Source organism: Scatophagus argus, chromosome 19 (genome assembly GCF_020382885.2).
Source record: "Scatophagus argus isolate fScaArg1 chromosome 19, fScaArg1.pri, whole genome shotgun sequence".
Classification (NCBI taxonomy): Eukaryota; Metazoa; Chordata; class Actinopteri; family Scatophagidae; genus Scatophagus; species Scatophagus argus.
In genome coordinates, this window is record NC_058511.1 from 19,461,010 (window position 1) to 19,470,202 (window position 9,193).

A 9,193-nucleotide genomic window follows, 5' to 3' on the forward strand; every position below is an offset into this window, starting at 1 on the left:
AGGCAGAGTGCTAATTTGATAGCTGAGGAGACAGGTTAAAGATGTTCCTGTGAATCCTGGAGCTTTTTTTTTTTTTTTTTTTTACAACATTACGGTCTCACTTATTTCCTGGTTCAGTCGGAAGGATGAGGTGTGAACCATCACATATAGCCCAAGCCAGTGCTGTTTTAATCAGCAATGTCACCTCTCCAATCAGCTCTCATGCAGACTCTTCTCTCTCTTACTGATGTTTGCAAATTATTCAGCAAATATTCCCCCCATGGCATAGCTTTGATTCCTCAGGGGAGAATTGATTAGTGATTACAGCCATGACCTATTTTGTGGATGTAAGCCTTTTTTTGTGTGTGTTATTTTGCTTGTGATCTTGCATTCCTCTGTTTACATCAACAGTAAGACGACGGGCACAACATGGCACAGATGGTGCTTTATGCAGGATGATTTCTCAACAGACGTTATTTGAATGGTTATTCAATGTTAAATGCGATAAGTGCTTAGGGGGGAGCGCGCAATGGAGGCGGAGAAAAGCAGGAGTTTGTTTCTGCTACTTGTGCTTTGCATATTAATCAGGGAAAGAGCACTATGGAGCTACACATTCACATAGGCAGGGGTATGTATATACCCCCACCCCCACACACGGACTCAGACAGGGGCTACATGCATGTGGAAAATGAAATGGTCAAGGGTGCTTTGATTGGGTCAGTGTCTGTGTTGTTCTTGTAAATGTGACGAGGGATTTGAGCGTTATTCTTTGGCTGACTGAGCAACAACATTTAGCTTTATTAAATCTGCCCACACCCCCTGAGAATGCCTAAATTAAATTGTACATACTGATACAGCATACAGTATAACATAGTAAGCCACCAAGAAGGAGCCATGTTTTACTGTGTGATCAAGGCTGTCTGTTTGATACAAGATCTAACTGTAAGATGCTGGTGAAAATAATGTCTTGATTTGACCTTGAAGAGGAAATGTTAGGGAGGACCTTTTCTGCTTTCAACAGTAGGTGTCAAGTTGCCCTACTCTGGTTGAATATTTGGTATAACAAATAGGAAAGGAGCAAAAGGTATGTTGATTATCCCAGGGTGGCAATCAGACATATACGTAAGAAATATTAAGACCAAATCATACTGGGTTATTTAAAAAAGAAACAGCAGCATCGTGGGTAAATGGATACTTGAGTGTACTGGTTTTACTGTACATTTTATATCTAATTCTAAGTCTTGAGACCCAACGGTTCAGTATGTCAAGTCATTGACAGGAGTGTTGACTAATTTATTAAATGTAAAATTACCAGGTTTAATGCACTTCATTCATCCTGAATGAGGTAAATGAATCCAGTGGCCAAGGGTTATAAAATGTCTGAGTAATGTGATTTCATGGGGTGCATATAATAGCACACCAATTTCAAATCATTTATGAGTTTTTGACATGAAAGAAAGGACAAAGATGACTTTATTCATGTGAACTTTGTTGCCTTTGTCATATAACCTTCCTTGTCATGGTAATAATAATAAATATGTGGCTAACATTGTGAAAGAGTTGCAGTTTGGTTAGGTTTAGGCATAAAAATTACTTGGTTAGTTTTCGAAAGTTTCAGATTTAGTTTAAAGTTTTCTTTCTTTGAATATATATATATATATGAGTTAAATATATTACATAACTTAATTTACAGACAGGGTAAAATAAGTCAACTTCATGTGAAAATCATGTGATTGTTTGTGTGTTTATTTGTTTGGGGATGGGCAGCCAACCTAACCCGCAAAATATAGGCTTAACTTTGTCAGCATCAAAAAGGTTTCAGCTTCTATTTAAGTGCTGGTATTGTACCCATAACACAACTTTTCCCAAAGATGGTGTCTGTCTTTTTAGCTAGTTCTTACCACACTGATGGATTTTTAAGTGTTCACTTTTCTGATAAGTTTAGGTCTAATTAGTTATTTGCCTTCAGTTGGGTCATGACACTGCTAATATCCAGGTTATTTTGGCTTAATTTTTATGGTGGATGGAAATGGAGACCCGGGGTTCATTTTCATTACAGTCAATACTCATAAAAAATGTCTGACACCAGCAGAGACCAATTCAAAAGGCCTCAAACACTTTCTGTAAAAACAAGCCAATACTGTTACTGTCAAAGCTAACAAAATTAAAGCAGTGCCTCTAACATGTGTCTTCATGGGCCCTTTGAAAATGGCTGTTGCATTAAAAAAAAGTTTTAGGAGTACAATTTGGGACTTGACTGACAGGTCCTTTGACAGTCTACTCCAATCAATTTTCATATGATCCACCCACCCGTTTCATGTCATGGCCCATGTGGTGATGCCCATAGCCCCAACAGCCACTCATAAAGACTTCCAATGCTGTGCTCACAAACCAGTGGGTGATGCTAATGCTGCTTTCATTTGTTGGCACTGGGGTAAAGATATGTCAAATTAATGTGAATAAAAGTGATCACTATAAAAACATAAGAAACTGAGTGAACTCATTTGTAATGGCATAGTCCAGTGGTCCTCTGTCATGTAAACCAGTTCATTGTTCGATTTCCCATAGCTTACTCAATTTGCATATTGCAAGTATTGCATGCCAATCATGATCCTTTAACCCCACTCCAAACAGAAGCAAATGGCAGGGCTTATTATGAATCACTTACAAAACATTCACTTGTGTCTGTTCTAATTTCAAACTCATGAGGAATATGACTTGAGAAGGATGTCTCTGCTAAATCCTTTGGGGCGGCCTTTGATGAAGAGCTCCATATAAATAAACTCAATGCTGAATTGTTCTGGTACATAAAACTATTACATCCCTAAAACATAAAATGAACATCATATCCATTAAAAACAAAGCAAATACTGCTCTGTTGTTCATTGTTCCAGTTAGAGGAATTAGTCTAAATGATCTCAGTAACATCTTACTGGGATGCACTGGATAAACAGTATATTTTTATATGTCATTTATAATAAGCTTTTTGGATTTGCGTTAATTCTGTGAATGATGTTCCTCTTAAATGACATTAAGTTGCATCAGTTCAGAAGAATTAAAGAGAGACAATGACTCAGTTTCCATCAACCTACCAGTGTCTACGTGGATGGATGTACTATTATGCTTGATTTGTAAATTAATGTCTGTAATAATGCGACAAAAATAACTACTATTACTGTGACAAGATGCACAGCTTAAGAATACTTTTAAGAATACGTTTTTTGTGTCTAATTTCCCCCATTTTTAATGAAACTGAGATAACTGAAAATCACGGTGGGCAACTCAAAGATGCTGCATCCCGTCACAGATGTTAAAACACCAGAAAGCGTGTGGAATCACAGCAGGAGCCGCTTTCATGATCATAGTTGTCACTCATTCTCATTGCGACTGTGTCCCAAAAGATTCCATGTTGTGTAGGCAGGATGTTTCACTGGATGCCTCTTAGATGTTTCAAAATGTCACATTTGCTTGTGATTTAGATCAAGAAGCGCCACAGGGACTGATGACATTACTTTCCTCTGAAAGGTGTGCTGCTATTCCTATCTCTGTTCAGCATGTATGATCATTTTGAAGGGGGTGGAAAATAAGCTAATAAATGGTCACATTCAAACTGGATTGTATGTCTATAGGTAAAATTGGTCCAATAAAGAGTCTGTGAACCCTCAAAAGACGCAAATCTCGCAGCTGAGATGTACAGTACTTAGAACTATGTGGTGAAGTTAAGGGAACACGGAGATGGGATAGAATTGTGAAACACTTGAGTTACAAATTACTGTGCCATGGGAATTTACTGAAGGATTCACAATAATCACAGCGTGTTGCTGCAGATGGAATTTGTGGCTGCATTAATTGATTGCTGGCAATTGGAGTGCAACTGAAAACATCGAAAATAATACCACATTATATATTTGTTGAATGCATACAGTTGCTGAATATGTTGGAAAACAAATACTTATTTACATCCAACAGATAGGGTGCAATATCAGCCATTATTTGAGCTGCGTCCAATATTCCAAGGCTGCCCTTAGTTCCGTTGTGGTCTCCACCATCTCTGTAGTATCTTGTGTACTATGGGTTTATTAAGAGATTTTTCCTCTAAAAACAACTGGAGTAACGTTCCAATAGCCAGCTCCATTTTAGAACAGGAACTGCTATGCAAAGCTGGGACACTAGCAAAACTAGCAAACACAAAACTCTTGTTTGTGAACCTTGTTTATCATTGGCTATTGTTTGGTTAATGTGCTATCTCTACTCTATCTGCACAGCCAAAATTCATTTGTGAAAAATCAGTCCATGGTTCAAGCCTTGCTGCTATTCTCTTGAGAATTCATCTATTTGATCACACTGTAAGTGTAAAGGTTAGGGGAGACACCAGTTATTCTAAAGTGGCAGATTAAATTTTTCTTTCTTGGTTCCCAAGTGAACTGTGAACTGTTGAGCCAATGTGGTAGACCATTCAGATCTTGAGACAATTCATCTTGTAATCCAACCAGGTAATAGATATCACAGTAATACAATATATGTGGGGGTATAGCTCAGTGGTAGAGCATTTGACTGCAGATCAAGAGGTCCCCAGTTCAACTCTGGGTGCCCCCTTCCCATGCAAATGCACTTCATTGTTTCCACTAAGCCTGCAATGTGGTGGGGATTACTTTATCAGTGATGATGTGCATCATATTGTCTCAACGACTACCGACCTGTCGCTCTGACCCCGGTTATTATGAAGTGCTTCGAGAGGATCCTCCTGAGATACATCAAGGACGCCATCCCCGTTGGCCTGGACAGTCTGCAGTTCGCCTACAGGGAGAACCGTTCTACGGAGGATGCCGTCTCGACAGCACTTCACACGGCACTGACTCACCTGGAGCATCCTAACACCTACGTCAGGATGCTATTTGTGGACTTCAGCTCGGCTTTTAACACTGTCCCCCCGGACATGTTGGCCCTGAAACTCCACAACCTGGGTTTGTCAGACTCACTCTGCTCCTGGATCAGGGACTTCCTCACCAACAGGCCCCAGGTGGTGAGGATAGGGGAGTCTACATCAGCCCCACTGATCCTCAACACTGGCACGCCGCAGGGTTGTGTACTCAGCCCTGCCTTATTCACACTGTACACACACGACTGCTCTGCTATTCACCCCACAAACATGGTCGTCAAGTTCGCGGACGACACCACTGTGGTGGGTCTCATATCTAACAATGATGAGACCCACTACAGAGATGAGGTCCAGAACTTGACACAGTGGTGTTCCAGGAACAACCTCATCCTGAACATCAGCAAAACCAAGGAGGTCATAGTAGACTACAGGAGATCCAGGAAAACTGATCACGCTCCCGTCTGTATACTTGGGGAGGCGGTTGAGCGGGTGGACAGCATCAAGTTCCTGGGCATCCACATCTCCTCTGACCTCTCCTGGTCAGTGAACACCTCACACCTGGTGAAAAAGGCCCAACAGCGGCTTTTCTTTCTCAGGAAGTTGAAACGGACTGGACTGTCTACTCAGCTGCTCGTGAACTTTTACAGAGCCACGATCGAAAGCATCCTGTGTCTCAGTGTGACTGTGTGGTATGGCAGTTGCACAGCACAGGACAGGAAAGATTTAGCCCGGGTGGTGAGGACAGCACAGGGGATTGTGGGCTGCAGTCTACCAGATCTGGACTCAGTTTACACTGCCCGAGTCCAGAAGAAGGCAAGACGCATTGCCACAGACCCCACCCACCCGGGCAACAAACTGTTTGTACCGCTTCCATCAGGAAAGCGGTACAGGAACATTAAAACCAGCACCAACAGACTCAGGGACAGCTTCTTCCCCAGAGCTGTTAAAGCAATAACCCCCCTACAGTGAAACACTCATACACATAGTCTGGCACTAGTGCACTTTGTTTTATCTACCTCACTCTGTATTCTGCATTTTGTACTTTGTATTTTATATTTTTATATTTTCTTCTAAGGTGTGCAATTTTTTATTTTCCTATTTATAAGTGTGTTTTGAAGCTGAGAATCTGCACAAAATTTCGTTATGCTTGCATAATGACAATAAAGACTCTTGAATCTTGAATCTTGAATCTATATATTTTTTTCTCTACAAGGCAGAATATACATCCATCCTTGTACTTCAGTAACGTTGTACTTAGACACAGTGTTTCTTAGAGCTAAATTAAAATGCTTAAGTGTGTTAACATCCTAAGAAAGAACAAGTAATGGTAATGTTTTGCTGTTTTGTCTTGTTCAGTTGGTCTTAACCTACTTAACAAAAACCAAAAAAACATCTAGACTTTGTTATATTTTGTTGAGCTGTGTATTTATGTGTATTTTTACCTTTTAAACGTTACTTGAACATTTCCATTTGAGTCACATCAGATAGATTTTTACCAGCAATGGTGGTTGTTTAATGAAGATGACAACAACAACAAAAACCATTACCTTACACTAATTACATCTTTAGTTTTGATTGAGAGACCCTAAGCAGCATAAACTGCGTACTTTTAATTTGATATTCTATTGATACTCATCTGCATATAATGACACATTGCTTTATCCATTCAGTGTAGATTTTACAGATACCTTTATTTAATACACTAAGACAATTTCTGCCTTTAGGCATTCACATCAGTAATGCGTTGATGAGATGGAACTGCGAATCTGAGCGCCGAAACAAATGTTAGTGATGAGAGCACTTTCTGGTGTTAAAGGAAACGATCTCTCCTGATACCAGTGGTCTCTCCCCTCTTCTCTAATTATCTCTTTTCTGAGCCAATCTTTTCGATGTAATAATTCTATTCACACGAAGAAATAAGCCATGTCCTCTTCTCTGGTGAATATTTATAGTGCAATGCGAAAGTAGTCGACTGCCTTCTCCCTCCAGGCCAGACAATTTGGACTTCATCAATATGTATTTCCAAGGACTTCTGGAAAAGGCACTTCAAAGGAACTTCATCAAGGATTCCTTTTGTCTTATCAGCCGGTCTCATAACTGAGCCCACATACCCTCTTCCCTTTCTCGGTTTGACATATATCAGTGAATTATTCCTCTCAGGGTTAGCATGATGTCTCACTCAAAGAATTTCCTCACTCTGCATTGGGGGAGAGAGTGGCACCATGACATCCATCCAGACAGAGTTTTATTTCCGTATAAATGCATGAGGATGTAATCATGCCTGAAACAAAAAAAAAAAAAAAAAGTGTTGAAAAATGAGCCAGAATATTTAAGCACAACTCAAGTAAAGTTACAATTTATCTGCTGTTAGGCATTCTTGGTAAAACTGCTGTGTCACATTTATTAAGTGAGCCAGGCACATACTATTGTACAAGCAGCTTTTCTTATACCCACGAGGCAGTGCAGTGGGAATGTAAGATGAGGGGATCTCCTTGTTTATACAACTAATTTAATGTATCCTTGCGTTAACAAAAGATTTTAGAAAATATCTGTTAAACCCACATCTTTTCTCCCTGCTGTATAAAGAAATAATCTCCTACTTATGGTACATCTGCAGAGCAGAGGTGGTCCTTGAAGCAGTCTCAAGCTACCTTATTCACTCTGACATGCACATTTAAGACTTTCTTCCAGAGTATGTGAATAGCGAGTATTCTTCTTCTTTGTTAGAGTACATTTAAAGTATGACTGCCTTCATGTCAGTGAAAATAGTCTTAAAGCTGAACATTGAGTGATACTATGTAACTTTTACACAGTATACCTCATTTAACAAATGTTTGCTTACAAGTCAGTACCCACTATTGTAGGATTTGCCAGTAGTCAAGTGTGACACACTTAACACTTGACAGTTGTTGAGTGGGGATGTAACATGTAACCTTTCCCGAGGTGGCGAATCTATACAGCATCCTGGATAAGTACATTGTGCACCGGCATATTTCTGCACATTAGACATACTAGTTGCTTAAGACTGCAAGTTGAGATATTGGAACAAACAATTTATTTCTCATATTCTTGTTCCACTCTCACTAATTCAAGAATTTCCCTCCAGGGATTAATAAAGGAATTCTGATTCTGATTCTGATTCTGAAGTGAGCAACTGACTCATAGGAGTTTTAGACATCAACTAAAATTCAACAATTAGCCACTTTTCCCATATTGCCATCTTTCCTCCACAGTAGCCACTGTACAGCAATCACTTTAAAATCAAATTTAAATGTAAACATTTCTGTAATATTGTAAAGAGCGTGTAAGGGAATTCTTTTAACTTCTCTCTTCTCACTCGTCAGAGTAAAGTTTGACCTGGGTCACGTTGTTGCACTAAATCTCGGACAGCAGAAACCCCGTCGTCTCCCACAGAGGCAGCTGGAGATTCGGCCTTGACAGTAGCAGATGATTGGACACTCGCTGGGTAAATCGTGACTCTGTGTGTAACACTGTCCTGTTTTGGTTATTTCACCAATGGAGTAGATGTTTAGGCCTTTGTTTAGGTCCAGACAGCAGACAGTAGAGTACACAGTACTGACGCTGATTTTACTGGGACACAGAAAGTAATTTACAACTAGAAGTTCATTCATGACCAACTCAATTAGATTAAAGATATGAAACGAAATTTCTATAGGCTCATAGGGTCTGTCATTTTTTGCAATGTGAACAGCTCCTCCTTTAGTGCATTGCATGTGGGAAAATAGTGTATACTCTTAAATACTGCTTAGAATTAAGTGTAGTATGGACATATGACTTTGGAACAGCAATGTTTTATTTAACACAAAAATAAAGTGTGGTTTTTCTACAAAACCCAAAATATTTACTCTTACAAAAAATAATTCATTTTCTTCATATGTCATGTCTTCTTATTTTTGTGTATTTATTCTAAATCAGTACGCCTTGCAAGCTCATACGTAGAGATGTATGACACTGATCACGTCTGTTTTTTCTTTTCAGAAATTTCTTTGAAATTGAAGTGACCAGATTGTAGTTAGCTGTGCACTTCCTCCAGCTAAATTTCATCTTCTTAACAGTGCTTTTTCATTTGTACTTGGTTGTAAATTTCATATTTATTTGTTCTTTTACAGTGTAGCACTCAGCACTTCACAGGGCAAATCTGCAGATTGCTAGAGCCTGACTTTATGATTTAGCCTGGTGGAAATAGTTTATTGATATATAAAAATCTTGGATTTTTTTACATGTTGCACGATGTAAAAACTGCTGAAAGAAACAGTAGATAGACCACGTTTTATAATTTGTGCCCAGTATTAGTCAAACCTAACTTATATTCAT

At 39.3% G+C, this 9,193-nt stretch overlaps 1 non-coding gene across 1 annotated transcript; it reads left to right on the plus strand.

Moving 5' to 3' along the window:
* Positions 1-4,503: 4,503 nt before the first annotated feature.
* Positions 4,504-4,575, plus strand: trnac-gca. The gene has a single exon. It is a non-coding gene; the product is annotated as a tRNA-Cys (tRNA).
* The last annotated feature ends 4,618 nt before the right edge of the window (positions 4,576-9,193 follow it).